Below are 26,255 nucleotides of genomic sequence, written 5' to 3'. Positions count from 1 at the left end.
TATTATCAACCAAGAGATCTTTAACCATAGAAATAATAGGTTCAACTTTAATTTGTTCAGGAGGTGTAGGTGTTCTAGTATAACTCTTACGAACCACGGTTGAAGCTTTATCATGTTCCTTAATTCTAACAGGGAAAGGTGGTTTCTCAATATAAGTAGTAGGAACAATAGGGTCAATATTATAAGTAATAGTTTATTCTTGAACTTTAATAGGTTCTACTACTTTCACTTCGATGGGAGGATGATATTTAAACAGCTTCTCCTTAGGTAGATCAACATGAGTAGCAAAGGATTCACAGAAACAAGCTACTATCTCAGAGTCAAGTCCATATTTAGTGGTAAAATCACGAAAAGCATCGGTATCCATGAAGATTTAACACAATCAAACTTAATGTGTATACCTGACTCCTTACCTTCGTCGAGTTCCCAATCTTCAAAGTTGCGTTTAATTCTTTCCAATAAATCCCATTTGAATTCAATATCCTTCTTCATAAAAGAACAAGTACAAGAAGTATCGAGCATGGATTGATCATTACGAGAAAGCTGAGTATAATTTTTTTTGAATAATAATTTCTCTTGAGAGCTCATGATTGTGGTATGAATATAACATTGACTTAAGCCTCCCCCAATCTTGAGCAATACTTTCTCCTTCATGAGGCGAAAATTATATATATAATTCTGATCACGATGAACTAGATGCATAGGATAAAAGTTCTGATGAAATTCCAATTTCAATCGGTTGTAGTTCCATGATCCAATATCATCACATCGCATATACCATATCAATGCCTTTCCCTTCAAAAATAAAGGGAAGACCTTCTTCTTGAAAACATCCTCGGGAAAACCTGCAAGCTTAAATAATCCACAAACTTCATCCACATAGATTAGGTGCATATCAGGATGTAATGTCACATCTCCTGCATAACGATTAGCTAGCAGTTTCTCTAACATACCCGAAGGAATTTCGTAATAAATATTTTCAGTAGGTGCATAGGTTGAGGAGCAACTCTTTGCTCTTCTGGTCGAGGTGAAGATACCCTGAACAAGCCCCTCAAAGGATTACTTTCCTTAGTAACAAGCGACAGTAAATTTCAGCATGCTATATAAATGTTTGCTTACCAAATTCCAGTTGCCAAAGGTGCCTCACTCCCCAGCAACGGCGCCAGAAAAGAGTCTTGATGACCCACAAGTATAGGGGATCTATCATAGTCTTTTTGATAAGTAAGAGTGTCGAACCCAACAAGGAGCAGAAGGAAATGACAAGCGGTTTTCAGCAAGATATTCTCTGCAAGCACTAAAATTATCGGTAATAGATACTTGTGTAGTAAGATAATTCATAATGGGTAACAAGTAACAAAATTAAATAAAGTGCAGCAAGGTGGCCCAATGCTTTTTTTAGCAAAGGTCAAGCCTAGACGAACTCTTATATAAAGCAAAGCGCTCCCGAGGACACATGGGAATTGTTGTCAAGTCAGTTTTCATCATGCTCATATGATTCACGTTCGTTACCTTGATAATTTGATATGTGGGTGAACCGGTGCTTGGGTGATGTCCTTCCTTGGACAAGCCTCACACTTATGATTAACCCCTCTCACAAGCATCCACAACTATGAAAGAAGAATAAAGATAAATCTAACAATAGCATGAAACATATGGATCCAAATCAGCCCCTTATGAAGCAACACATAAACTAGGGTTTAAACTTCTGTCACTCTAGCAACCCATCTACTTATTACATTCTAATGCCTTCCCTAGGCCCAAATCATGGTGAAGTGTCATGTAGTCGACGTTCACATAACACCACTAGAGGAAAGACAACATACATCTCATCAAAATTCACATGATTACTTATAACAAGACTTCTTCCATGTCCCCAGGAACAAACATAACTACTCACAAAGCATATTCATGTTCATAATTAGAGGAGTATTAATTATCATTAAGGATCTGAACATATGATCTTCCACCGAATAAACCAACTATCATCAACTACATGGAGTAATCAACACTACTAGCAACCCACAGGTACCAATCTGAGGTTTTGAGACAAAGATCGAATACAAGAGATGAACAAGGGTTTGAGACGAGATGGTGCTGGTGAAGATGTTGGTGGATATTGACCCCCTCTCAATGTGAGGATCATTGGTGATGACGATGGCTTCGATTTCCCCCTCCAGGAGAGAGGTTTCCCCAGCAGAACAGCTCCACCGGAGCCCTAGATTAGTTCTGCCCAAGTTCCGCCTCAAGACGGCGACACTTCATCCCGAAAGCTTCCTCTCGATTTTTTCCAGGTCAAAACACATCATATAGCAGAAGATGTGCATCAGGGGCCTCCCAGGTGGCCCACAAGGCAGGGGGCGCGCCCCCACCCTTGTGGATGGCATGTGGCCCCCTCTGGTGCTTTCTTCGCCCAATATTTTTTATATATTCCAAATTAATTTTCCATGAAGTTTCAAGACTTTTGTAGCTGTGCAGAATAAGTCTCTAATATTTGCCCCTTTTCCAGTCTAGAATTCCAGTTGCCGGCATTCTCCCTCTTCATGTAAACCTTATTAAATAAGAGAGAAAAGGCATAAGTATTGTGATATAATGTGTAATAACAACTCATCATAGCTTCTTCATAGTTTGTAGGTTCACAATCATCTAATAACATGACTTCTAGGATAGGATTACCATACCACTATGGTACAAAATGTGTCCTGGTTGACCTACGAGGTTCAGTAGTAACTTGATCCGAAGTTTCATGTCATCACCATTAGCTTCCTCTCTAGTTGGTGTAGGCATCACGGGAACAATTTTCTCTGATGTGCTACTCTCCAATTCGAGAGAAGGTATAACTACCTAATCGAGTTCTACTTTCCTCCCACTCACTTGTTTCAAGAGAAACCCCTTCTCTAGAAAGGACCCATTCTTGGTAATAAAGATCTTGTCTTCAGATTCGTGGTAGAAGGTGTACCCAATTGTTTCCTTAGGATACCCTATGAAGACGCACTTCTCCGATCTGGGTTTGAGCTTATCAGGCTAATGCCTTTTGACATAAGTGTCGCATCCCCAAACTTTAAGAAATGATAGCTTAGGTTTCTTGCCAAACCATAGTTCATACGGTGTCGTCTCAACAGATTTAGATGGTGCCCTATTTAACGTGAATGCGACTGTCTCTAGTGCATAACCCAAAAATGATAAAGGCAAATTGGGAAGAGACATCATAGAACACACCATATCTAATAAAGTACGGTTACAACATTCAAACACACCATTACGCTGTGGTGTTCCAGATGGTGTGAGTTGTGAAACAATTCCACACTGTTTTAAATGAAGGCCAAACTCGTAACTCAAATATCCACCTATGCGATCAGATCATAGAAACTTATTTTCATGTTATGATGATTTTCCACTTCACTCTAAAATTCTTTGAACTTCTCAAATGTTTTAGACTTGTGCTTCATCAAGTAGATATAACCATACCTCCTCAAATCATCCATGGAGGTCAAAAAATAACGATACCCACCGCGTGCCTCAACACTCATTGGATCTCATACATCGGTATGTACAATTTCCATTAAGTTATTAGCTCGCTCCATTGTTCCAGAGAATGGAGTTTTAGTCATCTTGCCCGTGAGGCATGATTCGCAAGTATCAAATGATTCATAATCAAGTGATTCCAAAAGTCCATCCGCGTGGAGTTTCTTCATGCGCTTTACACCAATATGACCTAAACGGCAGTGCCACAACTATCTTGCACTATCATTATCAACTTTGCATCTTTTGGCATCAATATTATGAATATGTGTATCACTACGATCGAGATTCAACAAGAATAAACCATTCATCAAAGGTGCATGACCATAAAAGATATTACTCTTATAAATAGAACAACCATTATTCTCTGACTTAAATGAATAACCGTCTTGCAATAAACAAGATCCAGATATGATGTTCATTGTCAACGTTGGCACCAAATAACAATTATTAAGGTCTAAAAATAATCCCGAATGTAGATGTAGATGTAGCGTGCCAACGACGATCACATCGACCATGGATCCATTCCTGACGCGCACCGTCACCACATCCTTAGCCAATCTTCGTTTATTTCACAGCTCCTGTTTCGAGTTACAAATATGAGAAACCGAACCAGTATCAAATACCCAGGCGCAACTACGAGCCTTGGTAAGGTACACATCAATAACATGTATATCAAATATACCTTTGTTCACTTTGCCATCCTTCTTATCCGCCAAGTATTGTGGCAGTTCTGCTTCGAGTGATCATTCCCTTTGTAGTAGAAGCACTCAGTTTCAGGCTTGGGTCTAGCTTTGGGCTTCTTCACGGGAGCAGCAACTTGCTTGCCATTCTTCTTGAAGTTCGGTTTCTTTCCCTTGCCCTTTTTCTTGAAACTAGTGGTCTTGTTAACCATCAACACTTGATGCTCCTTCTTGATTTCTACCTCAGCAGCCTTAAGCATTACTGTTAGGGCATGTCTCTCTCTAAGTAGTTTTGGTGATTGATGACAATGTTTTTGCGGACTAATCGTGTGCTTTGAGTATTTCAGAGATTCATTCATTGGCATGAGTTCTTTCCCCTCGGAGTTGTAAAGTGAAGATGGTGTAGTCTCCTTCGTTTAGATTTTGGTGGATGAGTCGTAGGAGACACCGTACTATCAAGAGGCGGTCCGTATTGGAAAGGCTAGGGTGGAATCAACACGGACACTTCATCTATGCGCCCTGATATGTCTCCAACATATCTATAATTTTTGATTGTTCCATGCTATTATATTATCAACCTTGGATGTTTTATATGCATTTATATGCTATTTTATATGATTTTTGGGACTAACCTATTAACCTAGAGCCCAGTGCCAGTTTCTGTTTTTCCCTTGTTTCAGTGTTTCGCTGAAAAGGAATATCAAACGGAGTCCAAACGGAATGAAACCTTCGGAAAAGTTATTTTTGGAAAGAAAGCAATACAGGAGACTTGGAGTGCACGTCATGGGATCAACGCGGAGAGCACGAGGTAGGGGGGCGCGCCCACCCCCCCTGGGCGCGCCCTCCACCCTTGTGGGCCCCTCGTGGCTCCCCTGATGTATTTCTTCCGCCTATATGTATCCATATACCCTAAAACTATCGAAGATGAGAACAGATCGGGAGTTTCGCCGCCAGAAGCCTCAGTAGCCACCTAAAACCAATCTAGACCCGTTTCGGCACATCTTCATCATCTCGGTGCTCTCCATGATGAGGAAGGAGTATTTCTCCCTCGGGGCTGAGGGTATGTACCAGTAGCTATGTGTTTAATCTCTCTCTCTATCGTGTTCTTGAGGTGGTACGATCTTGATGTATCGCGAGCTTTGCTATTATAGTTGGATCTTATGATGTTTCTCCCCCTCTACTCTCTTGTAATGGATTGAGTTTTCCATTTGAACTTATCTTATCGGATTGATTCTTTAAGGATTTGAGAACACTTGATGTATGTATTTGTGGGATACCGGTGGTGACAATGGGGTATTCTATTGATCCACTTGATGTATGTTTTGGTGATCAACTTGCGGGCTCCGTGATCTTGGGAATCTATGCATAGGGGTTGGCACACGTTTTCATCTTGACTCTCTGGTAGAAGCTTTGGGGCACTCTTTGAAGTACTTTGTGTTGGTTTGAATAGATGAATCTGAGATTGTGTGATGCATATCGTATAATCATACCCACGGATACTTGAGGTGACATTGGAGTATCTAGGTGACATTAGGGTTTTGGTTGATTTGTGTCTTAAGGTGTTATTCTAGTACGAACTCTAGGATAGATTGAACGGAAATAATAGCTTCATGTTATTTTACTACGGACTCTTGAATAGATCGATCAGAAAGGATAACTTTGAGGTGGTTTCGTACCCTACCATAATCTCTTCGTTTGTTCTCTGCTATTAGTGACTTTGGAGTGACTCTTTGTTGCATGTTGAGGGATAGTTATATGATCCAATTATGTTATTATTGTTGAGGGAACCTGCACTAGTGAAAGTATGAACCCTAGGCCTTGTTTCAATGCATTGCAATACCATTTACGCTCACTTTTACCATTAGTTACCTTGCTGTTTTTATATTTTCAGATTACAAAAACCTATATCTACCATCCATATACCACTTGTATCACCATCTCTTCGCCGAACTAGTTTACCATTGTATTGGGTGTGTTGGGGACACAAGAGACTCTTTGTTATTTGGTTGCAGGGTTGTTTGAGAGAGACCATCTTCATCCTACGCCTCCTACGGATTGATAAACCTTAGGTCATCCACTTGAGGGAATTTGCTACTGTCCTACAAACCTCTGCACTTGGAGGCCCAACAACGTCTACAAGAAGAAGGTTGTGTAGTAGACATCACGCCCCCAGCTCCTTTCCTCTCCTTAGAGGTTGTCGTTTCAATGGAAGTGGAGATAGTGAGGACATAGCGGTAGTACCGCTGCCAGCGTGGTAGTACCGCCCATGGTCCTCAAGCGGCAGTATCGCTGTCCTACAGCGGTAGTACCGCTTGGGTGCATCGGTGGTAGTACTGTCCTGGTTTGGCACCCCTACCGCCCGGATTCGAGGATGCCTTTTCTCGTGTCGGGATGTGCGGCAGTAGTAGCGGTAGTAGCAGCGGTAGTACCTCCCGTGAGCGGTAGTACCGCGGATACCACCGCTATTAGTGTTGCCCATACCCTCATTCTCTCTCATGCTCTCCCTCTTTTGCTTCTACTCTCAGTCACCGCGGCAGTACTGCTGGGCGTCATGGTAGTACCACCGCACTAAGCAGTAGTACCGCTCTGTGCAGGTTGTAGAGGGGGTAATAGTTGGATTGGTTCCCCCACTATAAAAGGAGGTCTTCTTCTCCAAGTTGACTCACCTCTTTTCCCCCAAGCTCCATTGTTGCTCCAAAGCTCATTTTCGCCCGATCTCTCTCCCTAGCCAATCAAACTTGTTGATTTTCTAGGGATTGGTCGAGAAGGCCCGAGTCTACACTTCCACCAAGAGAAATTTGATTTCCCCCACTAATCCCTTGCAGATCTTGTTACTCTTGGGGGTTTGTGTTGGGGAACGTAGCATGCAATTTTAAAAAAATCCTATGCTCAGGCAAGATCTATCTAGGAGATGAATAGCAATGAGAGGGGGAGAGTGCGTCCACGTACCCTCGTAGACCGAAAGCGGAAGCATTAGGTTAACGTGGTTGATGTAGTCGAACGTCTTCACGATCCAACCGTTCCAACCACCGAATGTATGGCACCTCCATGTTTAGCACACGTTTAGCACGATGACGTCCCTCGAGCTCTTGATCCAGTTGAGGGCGAGGGGGCGTGCGCCATACGGGAGTCCTACTAGGATTCCCAATCCTAGTTGGAGTCCCCTTCCTTTTCAAAGAGGGGGAGAGAGGGAAGGAGGAGGAGAGGGAGAAGGAAAGAGGGGGGCGCCTCCCCCTCCCTTGTCGAATTCGGACTTTCCATGAGGGGGGAGCTGCTACCCCTTGTGGACCTTCTCTCCTTTCCACTAAAGCCCATTAAGGCCCAATACTTCCCCAGGGGGTTCCGATAACCTCCCGGTGCTCCGAAAAAAAACCGAATCACTTCGGAACCATTCCGGTGCCCGAATATAACCTTCCAATATATCGATCTTTACCTCTCGACCATTTTGAGAATCCTCGTCATGTCCGTGATCTCATTCGGGACTCCGAACAAACTTCGGTCATCAAATCACATAACTCATAATACAAATCATCATCGAACGTTAAGCGTGCGGACCCTACGGGTTCGAGAACTATGTAGACATGACCGAGACACATCTTCGGTCAATTACCAATAGCGGAACCTAGATGCTCATATTGGCTCGTACATATTCTACGAAGATCTTTATCAGTCAAACCGCATAACAACATACGTTATTCCCTTTGTCATCAGTATGTTACTTGCCCGAGATTCAATAGTCGGTATCCTCATACCTTGTCGGCATTCTGGGAACGGGGGTGTCGGTGTCAAAACTGGCAGATCTCGTGTAGGGGTCCCAAACTGTGCGTCTAGGATCGATGGTAACGGGAGAAGGGGGACACGATGTTTACCCAGGTTCGGGCCCTCTCTATGGAGGTAATACCCTACATCCTGCTTGATTGATCTTGATGAATATGAGTGTTACAAGAGTTGATCTACCACGAGATTTTAATGGCTAAACCCTAAAAACCTAGCCTGTATGATAAGGTAATCTGTATATCCTTTCAGGACTAACCCCTCCGGTTTATACAGACACCGGGGGGGGGGGGGATCTAGGGTTTACATAGAGTCGGTTACATAAGAAGGAATCTTCATAGTCGGCTGCCAAGCTTGCCTTCCACGCCAAGGAGAGTCCAATCCGGACACAGGTACAGTCTTCGATCTTCAAGTCTTCACAGCCCACTAGTCCGGCCCATAGATAATAGGCCAGACACCCGAGGACCCCTTAGCCAGGACTCCCTCAGTAGACCCTGAAACTGTCTTCAATGACGAGGAGTCCGACGCACAGATTGTCTTCGGCATTGCAAGGCGGGTTCCCTTCTATCCGAACTTCAAGATGGTCTTCGGATGCGATGGTAGTATCCAGACCTGTCACACACACACACACACACCATACATAACCGCAGAGAGTCTAATCTGCTGACGGCTTTTTACAACATGGCATCATGTCTTCCCGGTCACAATTCCAAACCGCTTTCATGTTTCGACGCCCCACGTCCCAAGATGTGGTTGCCATTAGCATGTCTTGTCAAAGAAGATATCGTGTCCCCTTATTGCGGGATTCTCATCAATGCGGGCGTGGGTAACCCAACCGTGCCGTTTATACATCCCTTGGGAATAGACGAATCTTAAGGCGAGTGAGGAGGCATTTAATATTCGTGGCCTTTATAAGGGGATAAGGATTCCCTCTTCCTCTCTCACGCCCTCTCTCTGTCTCCGCCTTTCCAATCTCGATCTCCAGCGCCCAAGTTCTTATCTACTCTCCACCCAAGCAACAATGTCCGGATCCGGAGGTCAGGGCAAGTGGATAGTCTCCTCCGTCAAGGAGGAGAACATTACGGAGCTTCGGGCGGCCGGATACTTGGCGAAGGAGATCACTCACCGCCTGCCGACCGAGGGATAAGTTGTCCCCACGCCGAGGCCCACCGAGAGGGTAGTGTTCCTCCCGCATTTCTTCCGTGGGATAGGGTTCCCACTCCACCCTTTCGTCTGCGGGTTGATGTATTATTACGAGATAGATTTCCATGATCTATCCCCAAACTCCTTCCTCAACATCTCGGCGTTTATCGTCGTGTGTGAGGCCTTCCTCTGCATCCAACCCCACTTCGGGCTATGGCTCAAAGTCTTCAACTTGAAGCCGAAGGTGGTGGACGGCCAGCACGCGGAGTGCGGAGGAGCTATCGTGAGAAAGCTGTCCAACGTATCCTGGCCCAAAGGCACTTTTGTGGACACAGTGAAGGAGTGGCAGAAGCAGTGGTTCTACATCACAGAACCTCGCGGCACCACCTGGGCCACAACTGCCGAATTCCACTCTGGCGCTCCCATGCGACTGACCTCCTGGGTCGAGAAGAGTCCGGACTGGGGTTCCCCTGACGAGGTGATAGCGCTACAGACGCGCGTTTAGAGCATGTCAACCAAGAAAGTCAAGCTCGTTGCTGTGATCCAGGTGATGCTGGTTCACCGGATCCTTCCGTGCCATCGCCGAAGCCGTCCTTTGTGGGAGTTCAACTCGAAGAAGGATCATACCCTAGTGAGGCTCTTCGAGACTACTGACGAAGGCGCATGGAAGTTTCTCTTTAAGGACAATGAGAAACCACCGACCACGGATTCAGACCGTGGTCACGATTGTAAACACCTTGCCAGCGAGGTATGCTATTTTTAGATGTATCCCCAACTTAATTGTTTAAAGGATGATGTCTGAGCTTATCATTGCATTTCCAGGACTGGATGGAGAGGGTGAAGCGGATCTAGTGTCCGGCTCCACTGCCTGAAGAACCGGTCATCCCGCGTCTAGCGAAGATGCCGGTGTTGGTGCCTTATAAGGCACCGGAGAAGAAGGCCAAGAAGAAGGCCAAGGGGGCCAAGAGTGGCCCCCGTCGCAAGGGCACTTCGGGCGTGACGTCCGAAGACGACGAAGCCCATTCCTCTGTCCCTGAGGACAATGGCAAGGAAGAGGAGGATGAGGAGGAAAACAACCCTCCCCCTGAGGTGAGGAAGAAGAAGAGGGCGGCTTAGGCGCATCCATACGCGGAAACGCCCAAGAAGGGGAAGAGCGTCCCAGTGGTCAAAACCGCATGGGACGTTGATAGCAGTCCGTAGAGACGCCCCCGTACTAAGCCCCAGGCCACATCGTAAGTGACACGGCTCGCTCATGCACACATCCGGCCCTTTCTCTTCAGTATTATGACATAATTAATTGTGCTATTGTAGTCCGGCCCGCGACCTTATCCAGCAATCCTCATCTGGAGGTTTGTTGGCTCCGTCGGAGATGGCGAGGATGTCACCACTGCCTGCTTATTCCCCCGGGGCTAGGTACGACACCGAAGTGTTATCCCGGAGGACCGCCCTGAGCCGGGGAGGAGCCCAGGACGCAATCCGGGAGGCGCCACAAGGCGAGACCTCCACTGCCGGACACATGGGGGAGCCGATCCCCATGGAGATAGGCGAAGAGGGCCGCATCAAGTTCGTCCCTCAGCCGAATACGATTCCAGAGGCCCATATTGCTCTGGAGTCGGGCGAGCAACCCTCTTTGAAGGAGGGGGACGCACCGCTTCCACCAGTGGCCCTTGTCCATCCAGAGGCGCCTCCATTGTGGACGAGCACCGTGTCCTTATGGGTGTGGTGATCAAGAAGATTTAGTCCGCCAAGAGTGGACTGAATGAAGCATGCAGCAGCTTGTTGACAGTTTTCGAGGTAAGAAAGAGAAAAACCCCTTGTAGCCAGTAGCCCCTGAGGCACTGTCCGGTGTTCGGCAAGAAGAACCGGACAGAGGATCATTCTTCTGATGTAGAAGACTAACATAATATGTATGAATAAGCAGGCGTCGCTGTTGGCCGCGACCTCCCATGCTGCCGAAGTCTCTGAGCAGAGGCAGAGGCTGGAGCGGACCGAGAACGAGCTCGGCGAGGTTAAGGTTCGGCTCCAGGAGAAGCAAGGTGGGTGATGACTTGCTGTGTGTTTAGAAAGGATAGGCGCTATATATTGACCGTTGTGTCGTAATATGTGCAGGAGCCGCGACGGAGGTCGAGGCCCTGAAGAAGGCACTAGGCGAGGCCGAGGAGAAGGTTGTCCAGCAGCAAGCCGCCCGTAAGAAGTCCAAGGCCCGGGTCAAAGAAGTCCAGCAGGAGCTCCAGGATGCGGTCAAGAAATGCGAAGCCTTGGAGCATGACACGTCGATTCAGGGGACCAAACTTGCCAAGGCTCGTCAGAGCGTGAAGGCTGCACGGAATGAGGCCCAGGACGCCCTCCAGGAGATCCAGGAGGCTAAGAAGATCACGGCGGGTAAGGAATTTAAGATGCAAAGCAAGTATGCGGAGAAGCAGTACCTTTTACTAACCCGGGTTCGGAGTTCCCCGGGAGCTTTTGCGGATTTACCACGCAGTGTATCAAACGCCGCGGAGTTTTATCGAGCTGAAGGAGGGGGGTCTATGGAGAAGCTATTCTGGTCACAGTATGCGGCGCCAAAGCATCTTGTGTCCTTCACCGATCAGCTGAAACAACTTGTGGAGCTGCATAGGGTGGCCGAACTAGCCATGAAGGATTTCATAATCCAGCTATGGCCAACAGAAGATATGCCAAGCAGCTACTTCGGACTCGTGAGGCGGATGGTGAATGCCTGTCCTCGGCTAGACGTCGTCAAGCGCTCGGCCTGCATTGGAGGTGCGCCCATGGCCTTCGCCCGTTGCAAGATGTGGTGGGCGAAGATGGACACCGTCGAGGTGACCAGAGGGCCACCGGAGGGCAAGGAACACCGCACACCCGAATGGTATTTTGCGGATGTCCTGGAGGGTCTCGCCTTGCGCCATCACAATGTTCGCAGGACATTGTATTTGAATAAATGTATTCATGTTGCCTCTGCCTTGTATTATGAGAACAAAGCCTGTTTTGTAATGTAATTTTGTTATTCTTTGAATTTTTTCATCATGTGCGGCCGTGTTGTATGTAATCTGAGGGTTGGCCAGTCGTCGGCTTCTGCCCTCACGTAGGTAGTACGGAGGTGTTTGGGGTGGAATCTAAACAATCTTGATCGAATTGTATGGTCCTTGAAGGAGTTGTTTAGCACAACGAACAAGGCAATCCGACTGTATGGCTTAAACGCCCTCACTTAGCCATAGTAGTTTTATAATAAAGCATAGGTGCAGCCCCTGGTTCGAACCAGGGTGCAGTCGGCATCTGATCGGGAAGGCCGATAATTCGCATAATGCGGAAAAAATCTCCAATGATTTGTGACCCTCGAACAGCTGACCGGCTCTCGCCGTATCATGACAGTCAGTTTTTGGCTTTCTCTACTGAGGTGCTCATTTGGTCAAGGCCAAGGCACAATCGTAGTAGTTCTCCCTTTACTACCCTAGCCGATTTAGGGGAACATGGGTAGCAAGCACAGGAGCTGGGCAACCCAACTATTGACCAAAGACATGATTCAGAGCCAATGCATATAATTCTAAATTCGGGGTGCCGAACTTATCTTTAAGGATTGTTCAGACTTTGTTGCCGTATCGTGGGGCGATGGGGAGCCCCTGGCAAATATGAAACGTACTAGAGTGTATGGTTGCAAGGAAATAAGTAATAGAAAGGAAAACATGGGGAGAACAGAGATAAGATCTGGATCCCTTGAGCTTGGATCATGAACTGTTTCCATTATAGTTGGGTTAATGCGTCCAAGCACATTGGTACAAAATAATGCAATAAAGAACTGGCTATTTAACATGCCATACCCGAAGGCGGACTGCGCGTGGGTCCTGAAACACGGTTAGCCTCTAGGGCTTCCCATGTGCGCCTGTGCTCCGTGTCAATCCGGTGTGTTTGTCCTTTGACGGGATTGTTAATCAGGCCGTCGAAGGAGGCCCCCATAGGAGAAACCTAAAACAAGGGAAAAGGAGATAGTAAAGTTATATGTGTGTCCGAGATCAGTCTAGCCGAACCGTGGATCCCGGGATAGCTTGTGCGTCCATCGATGCCCATGGAATTTTGAGTGCATAGTTATGGACGCGTGCTATGAATGCCACTACCTCATCGGGATTGGGACGGAGGCCGAATTGCTAATCGAGCTCTTGACGAGCCGCGCTGTCCTGTTGTAGTGTAGTACGGACCCTCTTACTGATGTCCAGGGGCTCGGCAGCCAGACTATGATGCCGCTTGAGAAGGCCGCTTTGTATCTCTACTGCTAGGGTGGCGGTGTGCTCCTCTGTCCGGAGGAAGCGTTCTGTGTTTCTGTTTACTGTTATGACGCCTCGCGGACCGGGCATCTTCAGCTTGAGATAAGCATAGTGTGGCATTGCGTTGAATCTAGCGAACGCGGTTCGTCCGAGCAGTGCGTGGTAGCCACTGTGGAAGGGGACAATATCGAAGATTAACTCCTCGCTTCGGAAGTTGTCCGGAGAACCGAAGACCACCTCCAGCGTGATTGAACCCGTGCAGCGGGCCTCAACGCTTGGTATGACTTCTTTAAAGGTAGTCTTTGTGGGTTTGATTCGTGAGGGATTAATTCCCATCTCCCGCACTTTATCCTGATAGAGCAGGTTGAGGCTGCTACCACCGTGCATTAGGACTCGTGTTAGGTGAAATCCGTCGATGATTGGGTCGAGGACCAGTGCGGCTAAAATGCCATGCCGGTACTAGTTGGGTGATCTCAATGATCGAAGGTGATCGGGAATGATGACCATAGATTGAATTTTGGGGTGACTGGCTCTACCGCGTAGACGTCCCTAAGTGCTCGCTTGCGCACCCCTTTTGGGGATGTGTATAGCGTATATCATGTTCACCATTTTGACTTGAGGCGGAAATTTCTTATGCCCTCTGGTGTTCAGCTGCCGGGGCTCTTCGTCCTTGTCCTCACTTTGTAATCCCTTTTCTTTGTTTTCGGCATTTAACTTGCCAGCATGTTTGAAAACGCAACAGTCTCTATTGGTGTGATTGGCTTGTTTATCTGGGGTACCATGTATCTGGCACGGATGATCGAGTATGCGATCCAGGCTGGATAGTCCCTCGCTGTTCCTTTTGTAGGGCTTCTTTCGCTGTCCGGACTTGGAGCCGCTGAATTCGACGTTAACGGTGGTGTCATCGGAATTGTCGCCATTGCTTCGGCGTTTGTGTCTGTTGCGCTGGAGCTTTCCGGAGCTGTTCTTGGCCTCGGAGGGGCCTGTCTTGCTGGCTGTGTTTTTGGTACGAGCCAGCCAACTGTCCTCACCCACGCAAAAGCGGTTCATGAGTGCCGTAAGACATGCCATGGACTTCGGCTTTTCTTGGCCTAGGTGGCGTGCTAGCCATTTCCTCACACATGCTATGTTTAAAGGCCGCTAGGGCTTCAGTATCCGGACAATCAACGATATGGTTCTTTTTGGTTAGGAACCTAAGCCAGAATTTTCTGGATTGAGTCATCGGCATCGGGTGGCCGGACATATGTACCTTGGAAGTTGTTGAGAAAGGCCTCTTCCAAGTCCTCCTAGTTGCCGATGGAATTCTCGGGCAGGCTATTCAGCCAGTGTCTAGCTGGCCCTTTGACTTTCAATGGGAGGTATTTGATGGCGTGGAGGTCGTCTCCACAGGCCATGTGGATTTGGAGAATAAAGTCCTCAATCCATACTGTGGGGTCGGTTGTTCCGTCGTATGATTCAATATTGACGGGCTTCAACCCCTCGGGGAATTCATGATCCAGCACCTCATCTGTGAAGCAGAGAGGGTGTGCGGCGCCTCTATATCGGGCCGCATCATGACGCACCTCCGATGGATTGCGTCTGCGGTTATCGGCCCGGGTGTGACTAGGTTTTTCACGCCTGAGTAGGTAGCCGTCATCCCGAGTCGGGAAGCGTCCTCGCGATCCGTATATTGATCTGGTGTGTTCTGCTCTACTGTCCAGCTCCCACCGAAGGTCATATGTATGGTCCTGAGCTATGATGTCCCTATTTTTGCGAGGTGGTGGGGCGGTCTTGTGTTTGACCTGAGTTGCCGCTTTATCCCGACCGCGGGGTGGTCGGTCTGCCACGCTATCCCAATCACGTGGTGGTCGGTCTGCATTGCGTGAGGGAGGTATGGGATCTGGTGCCTCCTCATTGAACTGAGGTAGAAGTCTACGCTTTGGGTAACCCTTGGCTGGGCGCTTGAGGCCGTATTCTTCGGCTGCCAGGACATCAGTCCACCTATCAATGAGCAGGTCTTGATCAGCTTGAAGCTGCTACTGCTTCTTCTTCAGGCTTCTTGCAGTGGCTATTAGCTGGCGCTTGAAGCGCTCCTGCTCGAGGGGTGCCTCAAGCACGATGAAGTCCTCATTGCCGAGGCTCTCATCATCCTCGAAGACTGGATGATAACTATCATCGTTTGGGTCATTGGGCATGGCCTGTTTATCAGGGTTATCTTGCCCGTTGTCTTGTTCCTCCTGTTCGGATGCAACCCCGACAGGGTCTTCATTGTTTTCGGCATCGCCCGGAGTACTATTCTCTCTGGTTCCAGTGTTTCCATCATTTGAGCGACAAGGCTTAGAGCGACGTTTGGGGCGCCGGCACTTGGACTGTGTCTCAGAAGGTTTATTTGCAAATGGATCTCCTTTGTCTTCGTCAGTAGCTTTTTTAGGTGTGTCGACCATGTACACATCGTACGAAGATGTGGCCGTCCTACGTCTAGTAAATGGAGGGTTTTGTCCTTGCTCCTGGTCGGCATCGTCGTCCATACCGTCGATGTCTTCAAGGCGTAATCGAGCACGTCAGTTAAGTCATTGATAGTGGCTATGAAGTGGGTGGCGGGTGGGAAATGAAATTTCCCATCATCAGCCTCTGGATTGAACCAAACATATTTTAGTTATGAGTCCTTCTCCAAGGAAAAGTTCCTTAAAGAGTTTAGCACATCACCCAAAGGTGAGTAATGGAAGATATCTGCGGCGCTAAATGCGAAAATTGATAACCGATCTAGCTCGGTGTCCGTAGGCATACCCGGTCCGGGACTTATTGCCGGAGACGAATCCGGAGTTCCATTGACGCAAATATTGCGAGGTGCCAAGTCCGTGTGCGGCTCCAACACCGCAGACTCTGTGGCTTCGGATGGCACGATCTGCTCCGCTTCTAAGGCCGTTGCAGCAACAGGGACCATCTCCTGGATGTGATCCGATAATAGATTTAAGTCATATTCATCAGAGCGAGGGGGAGCGATCGCTGCGGTCTCAAATCCATAGAAGATCAAGTCTCCACGGATATCTGCGACGTAGTTCGAGCTTTCAAATCTGACCTGATGGCCACGGGCGTAACTATCGATCTGCTCCAGATGGCCAAGTGAGTTGGCCCGCAGTACGAAGCCGCCGAACACGAAAATCTGTCCGGGGAGGAAGGTTTATCCTTGGACAGCGTTGTTATAGACGATTGAAGGGGCCATTGAACCTTTCATCGACGGCATAGTGGAACTCTCAATGAAAGCACCAATGTCGGTGTCAAAACCGGCGGATCTCAGGTAGGGGTTCCTGAACTATGAAGTCTAGGATTGATGGTAACGGGAGAAGGGGGACATGATGTTTAACCAGGTTTCGGCCCTCTCTATGGAGGTAATACCCTACGTCCTGCTTGATTGATCTTGATGAATATGATTGTTACAAGAGTTGATCTACCACGAGATCGTAATGGCTAAACCTTAAAAGCCTAGCCTATATGACTAAGGTAATGTGTATATTCTTTCTGGACTAACCCCTCCGGTTTATATAGACACCAGGGGGGAATCTAGGGTTTAGATAGAGTCGGTTATGTAAGAAGGAATCTTCATATCGGTCGCCAAGCTTGCCTTCGACGCCAAGGAGAGTCCAACCCAGACACAAGTACAGTCTTCGGTCTTCAAGTCTTCATAGCGCATCACTCCGGCCCATAGATAACACGCCAGACACCCGAGGACCCCTTAGTCCAGGACTCCCTCAAGGGGTCCCCAGACTTACCTGCCTGCGGCCCGCAGCATGGCTCTTCCAGCGGCCCCGTATGTCCCATCTTCACCAGCAAACACCCAAGACCCTCGCGAGGGGCCAAACCTCGCGAGGCGGACGATGCAAGACCTCCTCAGCGGTGGCCTCACCAGGCTGGCTCGGGAGGGGCGGAGATATCAAGGCCAGGCAAACCTCGCGAGGTTCCAATGACGTAATCCATGACGATCAAGACTAGGCGGGCGCCAGCGAGCATAGTGTCCATGTTCCCTCTTTAGTCTTAAGGAGGCAAGCGCATGTGAGGAGTTCCGGGGCATCAGGCAAAGGTTTCCGTATCGGTGTGACAAGACCAAGACTAGAAGGATGGCAGGATAGAGGTCACCATGGAGCCCAAGACGGCATCACCACCAGAGCCTTTAGCAGGCGAAGACTACTTTTGTCAGGATAGCTTGTACTAGCTTCCCCCCTTCAAATTGGCCATTGTGGGATCCCTTCCCGCTCAATATTTGGGAACAGGACCAGGGCCTCTATAAATAGGACTAGCCACCACCATATCTAGGGATCGAATCTTGGGTCGGGGCATCTAATCTTGGATCAGAGCCATTCCATCCTAAGCCTCACACAAGTTCACCAAGCACAAGAACACCTCCCCTCAGGAGGCTGTTCTTCCCTTGTAACTGTTCATCCTTAGCCCAAGAGGCAATCCACCACACCACACTGGAGTAGGTTATTACACCACAACGGTGGCCCGGACCAGTAAAAATCTTGTGCCTCATGTTCTTTGGGTCCATTAAGCTAGGCCGTGAGATCGTTGAGTGTGCGAGCTAGAGAGGGGGGAGATCTTCGTGCACACCCCAGGGTCCGAACCTCAAGGGTTTTAGTGGAACCCAAAATCTGACATTTGGCGCGCCAGGTAGGGGTGCGCCGAAGCCTTCTTCTTTGTCGACCCACGCTTCATCACTCCACGAAGCTCATGGCCGACGCTCGCCGGGCTCGTGCGGAGCGCCGGGCCGCTCTCGCCGCCCATGTCGCTCAGATGGCCCCAGTAGGCGGGCCTCCCCGTCTTTCTCCGTCACCCGCCGCCAACGCCGTCACCGGTCCGGCGGCAAACGAGCAACAAGCCTCTTTGCTGCATCCCTCTATGCGACGAGATGGTCGCACCGCCACCCCGTCGCTGACTCCGGCCGTCTCATTGTCTCACGCTCGCCGCGCCCCCATGGACGCGCATGCCATGCTGCTCATGGCACGCGAACTCCTGCTCTACCGCCTGGTCGACGACCTCTACGAGGACTGGTTGGATTGCATCGCCGAGCTCTTCAGCGCCGCGGGGGGCTCTTCGGCGCCATCCCTCTCGCTGCCTCGCCCGCCCCCGGCTGTGGGCGATGTGGCTCATGAAGAGCCTCCACCCCCTCAGCACCAAGATGGCGCCCTCGCACCGAGACACACGGCTCGGGGAGCACCTTAGCCCCCCCAGTGTCAAGACAGCATCCTCGCTCCAAGATGCGCGGCCCAGCGCCATGATCCTCTGTGCAGTGTTCCCACGCACGAAGAAAGAAGCTGCCAAGAGATTCCCCATCCACAAGGAAACGCTCAACCACTCCCAGCTCCACTACACCATGATTGCTTGCTGCGACAGGGCCATGCGCCGCGTGCCGTGGCGGTGCAGGGGAACCACGACCAAGCCCTACCTCCATGACGGGCCGCGGTGGCCACGGCGGGCTGCCGTGCCTTCACTCCTGAGTTGCGTAGCATCGTCTGGCCGGGCAAGTTCAAGCCAGATCTGCCCCCTCGCTACGACGGCACCCCCGACCCTGCAAAGTTTCTGTAGCTCTACGAGCTGAGCGTCAAAGTGGCCAACAGTGACATAAAAGTCATGGCGAACTGGTTTCCCATGGCTCTCAAGGACGGTGGCCGCTCATGCCTCTTGAACCTGCCCCCAGGCTCGATTTCCTCTTTGGACGAGATGCGCGACCACTTCATCGCCAACTTCCAGGGCACTCGCGACCGCCCCCCGGTCGCGGGTGACTTACGCCGCATCAAGAATCAACCGGGAGAAACCCTGCGGAAGTACATCCAGCGCTTCAACAACGCGTGAATCAAGATCCCCAAGGTAACAGACGAGGCCATCATCTCCGCGTTCTCCGACGGCGTCCGCGATGTCAAGATGAAGGAGGAGCTCGCTATCCATGAAGAGTTGTGCACGACCTTGGAGCTGTTCAACATCGCGACCAAGTGTGCAAGAGCTGAGGACGGGCGCCTCTCCCTCCTCGAGCACCCAACTGCAGATCCAGAGGAGAAGAAGGCCAAGGTCAAGGATGTGAAGCGCAACGGAGTGGCCGTGCTCGTGGCAGAACCAGACACCAAGCGCGGCCGAGATCTTCCCGAGTCGTCCAAGGGCACTCGTACGTTCTGCGCCTTCCACAACGTCCGTACGCACAACACTAATGACTGCCAAGAGGTCAGGGCCATTCAAGATGGATGCTTCGGTCGACACCCCAAGCGCAACGACCGGGGCTACGACCAAGGAGGTGGACGTGGTGGAGGACGTTGGGACGACCGTGGGCCCCGCCAAGAGTGGCGCGATCTGCCTCGTGAGGATCATTGGCAGGACCAGCCTTGTGAGGGTGCCTGGAGGGACCAGCCTCGTGAGGACCATCCTCAGGGAAACCCTGGTCTCCCTCCATTGCCGCCACTAAGAAGGAACGATGACCATTAATAGGACGAGGGGGCTGGGGGCTTCCAAGAGTCGCGAGCTATCATCTGCATCTTAGGCGGAGCTCAAGTCCTAGCCTCTCAACGAGTCTTCAAGCAGTTTGCTCACAAGGTGAACGCATTCCTTCCTAGGCTCGAGGCCACATGCCCGCTCGGATGGTCCAAGTATGCCATCACCTTTAGCTCGGCGGACCAGCTCAAGTGTGCGGCAACGGCTGGCGTTCTGCCGATGCTCTGTTCACCCGTCATCAGCAATGTCCAAGTCACCAACACCCTCATCGACGGCGGCACAAGGCTCAATTTCCTGTCAGTCGAGACCTTCGACAGCCTTCAAGTGCCATATGATCAGCTTCAGCCTACCAAGCCTTTATTAGGAGTGACTGACGGCTCTACCACCCCGATAGGGCAGGTTCACCTCCCTGTCACCTTCGGTCAGCGCAACAACTACCACGCCGAGCTCATCGACTTCGACGGCACCCACATCCGTCTGCTGTACAATGCCATCCTCGAGTACCTAGCGCTGGCCAAATTCATGGCAGTCACCCACCATGGCTACAACGTCCTCAAGATGCCTGGAAGCGGCGGAATCATCACCGTCCCCTGCGAAGAAGGAGACGCGGTGTGCTCCCTCGAGCGCGCCTTCCAAGCTGCATCAATCGAAGACCCCGACAGCAATGCAGCACAGTACCGTCCTAAGGCCAACCCTAAGAAGAAGAAGCAACTGCTCCACACTGGACCTCCAGGGAGTAGCACCTCCGGCGACACCACTTCAGGATCTACGCCCGTGCCTGGGGCGCATATCTCCCTAGCATAGGGAGGCGTGCTCGGTGCCGTCCTCGGGCAGGGCTCATGGGCTCTCTTCTAGAGGGCCTCAGACCTGGCCAGTATCGCGAGGGAGGAGCGCCCGGTGCTCAGGAGTTCATCACCAAGGCATATCAGGAGCTTCAGGAAGCAAGAGCAATACGCGGCGACCGCCACCCACCTGGCGTCGCTCCCCACCTACGCGAGGGTGGTGAGCTGCACGTTTGCATCGACATCCTAGGGCTCAACCGGGCCGCATCTCAGGAGCGCTTCTGACCTTCGCGTGCAGGCCGGTGTGAGGGCCCTCCTCACAGCTACGTTCGCATGTAGCTCGGCCTGCCGAGCATGGCTGCGCCCTCCAGCGCAACCTGTGGAGCGTCATGGCGGGTCAGGAGGCCAGGCATCACGCAGTCCTGGCGAAGATGGAGACGACCCTCCAGAGGCCACCTAAGCCTCCAGAGCCTCCTAAGGCTCATGGCCCCGGTGGCTCGTGAGAAGCAACTTCTTCTCTACGCGTCTTCAGCTACCCCAACACCCCTTCGGCAACCAAACCAGGTGACATCTTTCGAAGTTCATTTAGCTGGGAGCGCCCCTAGGCTGCATCATCCCCAGGCCGCATGGGTCCATCCCTGTGGCATGTATCTGCTTGCATCTTCAGTTCACTCTGCTGGGAGCGCCCCATGGGCAGCATTAACCCCAGGCCGCTCGGGTGCAACCCCGTGGCATGTATTGTTCTCGCATTTACCTAAGCTAGTTGCTTTTCATACGTCATCTATCTATGGTTATCACCTGCTTGATTGTGACCCACCATGGGAGCCGTGCACCAATCGTCTTTCTTCAGGATCCTATGTATTAGAAGGCTAGGCATGGCGTTTGTGCTCGGGCCCGTCCCTGTAGTGTCGATAAATCCAATGGATGAGCTTTGTTTGGCGGGCCGACCCCGTTCATGTCACCTCCTGGGGTTGTTGGTGCTTGGCCTTCTCGTACCATAGCCTTAGGAGATCCACTCGCCGTGGGTTGTCTAACCATCTTGTAGGAACAACCATCAAGAACCAAGACCAGGCGCAACCCTCCTTGAGGTAGGGCCTCGTGAGTTCTGCGCTGGCTCACGAGTGCCCAGATACACCTCCTCCATCCATGCCATGCAAGCCACGTGTCAGGGCGGGGCTGTACACGCCCCGGTGGCTCTCCGCAGTAGGGAGTCCCCTCCCACGTACTAGTGGAAGCACCATGCTCTGTGCTGGCAGTCGACACTGCCGAGGCGCGGCTATGCCCGTGCAAGTGCGGAAGTGCCATGGTTCGTCCTGGTGATAAACAACTGAGGGCGGCCTCACGGCCATACCAACCTCAGGGAGCCTCCGGGATCGGTGTCTGGCCTCATCGCAACACCTGTCCTCGGTAGAGTCGTGCAAGGGGGCTCGGCACGGGGGCTGCGCTTGGGTCACACCCAAGCGTACGCCACCCCACCAGGTCCCTCGGACCTGGTCATCGCGCGCCCTCCCAAGCAAAGCTAAGGTACGAAGTTCGTTTGAATGTGAAGGGGGACTCCCGAGCATCGTGACTCGGGAGCCTAACTGACCACGTAGCCCCTCACTCCTTGGTCCGTCCTGGTGATCCGGTCGGCCCAATGGCGGCTGAGGTATGCGCGGGGTCAGGCCCTGCTGACGTAGAACACTAGACCTACCCTTGCGTCTCCTTTCCACAAGCTGTTTGCGCGTCAAGGGGGACTCTTGAGCATCGCGACTCAGGAGCCTAACTGACCACGTAGCCCCTCACTCCTTGGTCTGTCCTGGTGATCCGATCGGCCCAATGGCGGCTGAGGTATGCGCGGGGTCGGGCTCTACCGACGTAGAACGTAAAGAAAATGGGAAGGAAATTGCAAAATATCATAACAAATATTACAAGACATATTGTTATCTAATTATCAAACACAAGTTTAAACGCCTCCACGAGGCACGGTACATGCTGCAAGAGTTTAAACAGGAAAGGAGTCGCAAGCAAGTCATCCCTGGACACCGCCAACGCCCGCAAGAGGTGCCCCCTCCTTGGTGGCGTCGCCTTCACCTATACCATCGGCCGAAGGCGCGAAACATCTGCATCAGGGCCTCGACCTGACCCTTCATGGCTGCGGCAGCAGCTGCATAGCACTCGTCGTCCACAGGCTGCAGTAGCTCGTCAAGGCGGGCGGCAGGATCACGAAGATGGAGGTGGCTGAAGACGCGCTTCAGCGCGACTGAAGAAAGGACGCGAGCCTCTTCCTCTTCCATGGGACCGATGCCGCTCACGACTTCCTCAAGCGCCTCAACCAAGTAGGGAAGCAACTGGGCGGGGCCGTCCCCATTAGTGGCCAGCGGCTTCTCCAAGCCCTTGTCATAAAGTGTCTTCAGCGCCTCGCGGGCCTTCTTCTCGAGGAGCGCGAATGCTGCACGGTCCTCGGCCAGCACCTTCGCCTTGGCATCAAGTTCGGCTTTCTCCACTTGCACCTTTTGCTCCAGCTCCTCCAGCCGGCCATGCTCAGCAGCCTGCGCCTATGCCACTGCTCCAGCTCGGCATCGCGACCCTTGATGGCGTCCTCCCGGGCCTTCATCCTCTCTTCCTCCGCCTTACGGCCACGAACATCTTCTGCACGCTCTCCACGTAGGGTCTTCAGCTCGGCCTCCAGCACCCAGCAGTGATCTTGGGCGGCCTCGACGTCCTTCAGTGCCGCCTCGCGAGCAACTGCCGCCTGAGCGGCGGCTCGCTTCTCCTCCTCGGAGGTCGCCATGGCCTGGCTCAGCGCCGCCCGAACGGACACGTCAGAATGAAGCTAGCCAGAGACCAGCTCCAGGCACCCAACCACCAGGTGGGGTTCGGTGCCCTGAATATCTTCTCGCAGCCGAGTCATCTCAGAAAGGGCACGCTCCAAGACATCAGGCATGGCGGAAGAACCTGGAACAAGCGACGTAGCTAGAGGAGGAAGAGGCGGCAACGTCACCATGGCCTGAGAGGCTGGAGGCTCCTAAGCTTTGGGGAGCTCAGCAGCCGCGCCGGACATCAGCACCTCCGGAGCCAGTGGGGTCACGAGGGCTGACTCCTCACAAGGACACCCTTCCGGGCCTCGCGAGGACGACCGAGCTAGGGAGGTGCGAGCGCCGTCGCTCTCCTTCCCCGCGGAGGGAGGTGCGGCCACCGTGGGAGGATCGGCCCCGAGCAGTGTCATCGTGTCCGCCTTCCTCTTCTTTGCCGTAGACGGCGGCCTAGCCAACCAATGGCAAACGTCAATGATCAACAGCATGATCAAGAACAAGATGGAGCACGAACACTTACTGGTCCACTGCGGCATAGTCCACCTTCCTCTTGGTAAGCTTGAAGCCCGAGAGCCTCACAGCCTGGCGCGCTGGCGCACGGGCTCCGAGGGTAGAAGAAGGAGCAGGAGATGGGCCGGAGGTGGCTCCAGGCGGTGCTGGAACAGCAGCAACATCTAGGGAGATCAGCGCCGACCTGCTCTTCGTTGGAACCACGGGCGGCTTCCCCTTCTCCAGGAGGATATCGTCCTCGCCATCATCGTCAGGCAGGAGGCGGAGGATGTCGACCTTGCGCAAGGGGGAGGTCTCCCCCATTTCCTCGGGGGCTACCTCTAGGTCGCGCTCCTCATCCTCTTCCTCCTCCTCCTCTCCGTCCCTACGGGATTCACCAGAAGATACGTCCACCGCTGTCGTCTCCACAGGGACCTCAGATGGGGCCGGCGGCACCAGGCCGCGTCCGTCAAAGGTGGGCATGGCGGCCACGACCTGTGCCCTGTCCTTTTGGAGGAACAAGGGAGCGTGGGGATTCAGCGGATACTCTTGGTCGTCTCCGACCAGGAGACGGAGGGCCACGGCTAGCTCCTCGTCGGACAAGGCCTTCGGGCTCAAGCGGAGCTTGTCTTCGCCATCCACAAGCATCCACAGGGGGCGCGTGCGCGCTTGGAGAAGAGCCACCCGCTGCGCCAAGAATTCCTTCAGGAGCATGGCCCCCGTCAATTTTGCCGCCTTCGCGCTGTCTGGCCTTAGGTCGGCGTTCATCTTCTCCAGCACCAGCTTCGCCCGGTCGCCGGTAAGCTTCGCGCAGGACCACCCCTCATCAGGCCGGGGCATCCCCGTCGGCAGCTTCATCCATGGATGAACACACTTGGCATCCATCATAACCCACGTGCTCCTGAAGCCCTCGGCCTTCTTCCCAGTCTTCGAAATCGCGTTGGCCTTGCCGGCTGCGATGAAGTTGGCGCAGCCCGTGGTGTGGCCTTCGTTGATCCAGAGGTAGAAAAAGTGGCGCAGCAATGCCATGGACGGCATCACAACGACGTACGCCTCGTAGTAGAAGGCAAAGATGGACAAGAGAAGAACGGAGTTAGGATGGAGATGAAGAGCATGTAACCCGTATTGCCGGAGGACCGCGTAGAAGAAGTTAGAGAAGGGGGGAACAAGGCCGGCGGTGATGCTTCTCATGAAGACCGGGTAGAAGGAGCTCTTCGGAGCTTCGGGCACGACGGAGCCAGCCTGGAGCACGATATCCCCCTTCTCGTTGTTCTCCCCCGCCGTCAGCATGTAACACCCCGGATGTAATTTACCTTATATGTACTCCAACTCTTGCCGTTTTCAGCGCTAAGTTATTTTATTTCCTCGGGTTTGGGTTTTGTTGTCTCCGTGTGTTGTTGTCTTTGTCATGCATCTCATATCATGTCATCATGTGCACTGCATTTGCATACGTGTTCGTCTCATGCATCCGAGCATTTTCCCCGCTGTCCGTTTTGCATTCCGGCGCTCCTATCTCCTCCGGTGGTCCTTTCTACCTCTTTTCGTGTGTGGGGATTAAACATTTCCGGATTGGACGGAGACTTGCCAAGCGGCCTTGGTTTACTACCGGTAGACCGCCTGTCAAGTTTCGTGCCATTCGGACTTCATTTGATACTCCAACGGTTAACCGAGGGACCGAGAAGGCCTCATGTGTGTTGCAGCCCAACACCCTTCCAATTTGGTCCAAAACCCACCAAAACCTTCTCCATCATCTAGAGCGTTTGATCATGATCGCGTGGCCGAAAACCGCACCTCATTTGGACTCTCCTAGATCCCCCTATGCCTATATAAAGATCCCTTCCCCGAAATCCAGATGAAACCCTAACCTCCCCATCCCCTCGTGCCGCCGGACGAAAACCGCCGAGCCGGACGTGTCCGACCCGAGCGCCACCACCACGTGTCAACCCTCCATTCGCCGCCATCCCGCGCCCACATCACCGCGCCGCCCCGAGCCATCGCCGGCCGGAGCAAGCTCCGCCGCGACAAGGCCTCGCCTCCACCGGTCGCACCTCACCGGCCCGCGCTTCCTCCGAGCTCCTCCAGCCTCTCCACCGCCCCGGCCTCTTCTCGCCCCGGCAAGCCCTAAGTCCGGCGACCTCTCCTCCCCGGTGAACAGGAACTCCGGTCAACGAACCTCGAACGGTGTGCGCGCTAAGATCCAGATCCGCTGCTATAGTAAACCCTAGGGTTGACCTCGTTTTGTCCCAGTTTTGCATATTTTTTTGCATACTTCATCATGTTGTAACTCCGAATCCGTAGCTCCGTTTTGCGCGTGTAGCATATCAAAATGTTCGACTCAGTGAGTACATCATTTCATGTCAT

Source organism: Triticum aestivum, chromosome 4A (assembly GCF_018294505.1).
Source record: "Triticum aestivum cultivar Chinese Spring chromosome 4A, IWGSC CS RefSeq v2.1, whole genome shotgun sequence".
Taxonomy (NCBI): domain Eukaryota; kingdom Viridiplantae; phylum Streptophyta; class Magnoliopsida; order Poales; family Poaceae; genus Triticum; species Triticum aestivum.
Note: the sequence above shows the minus strand (reverse complement) of the source record.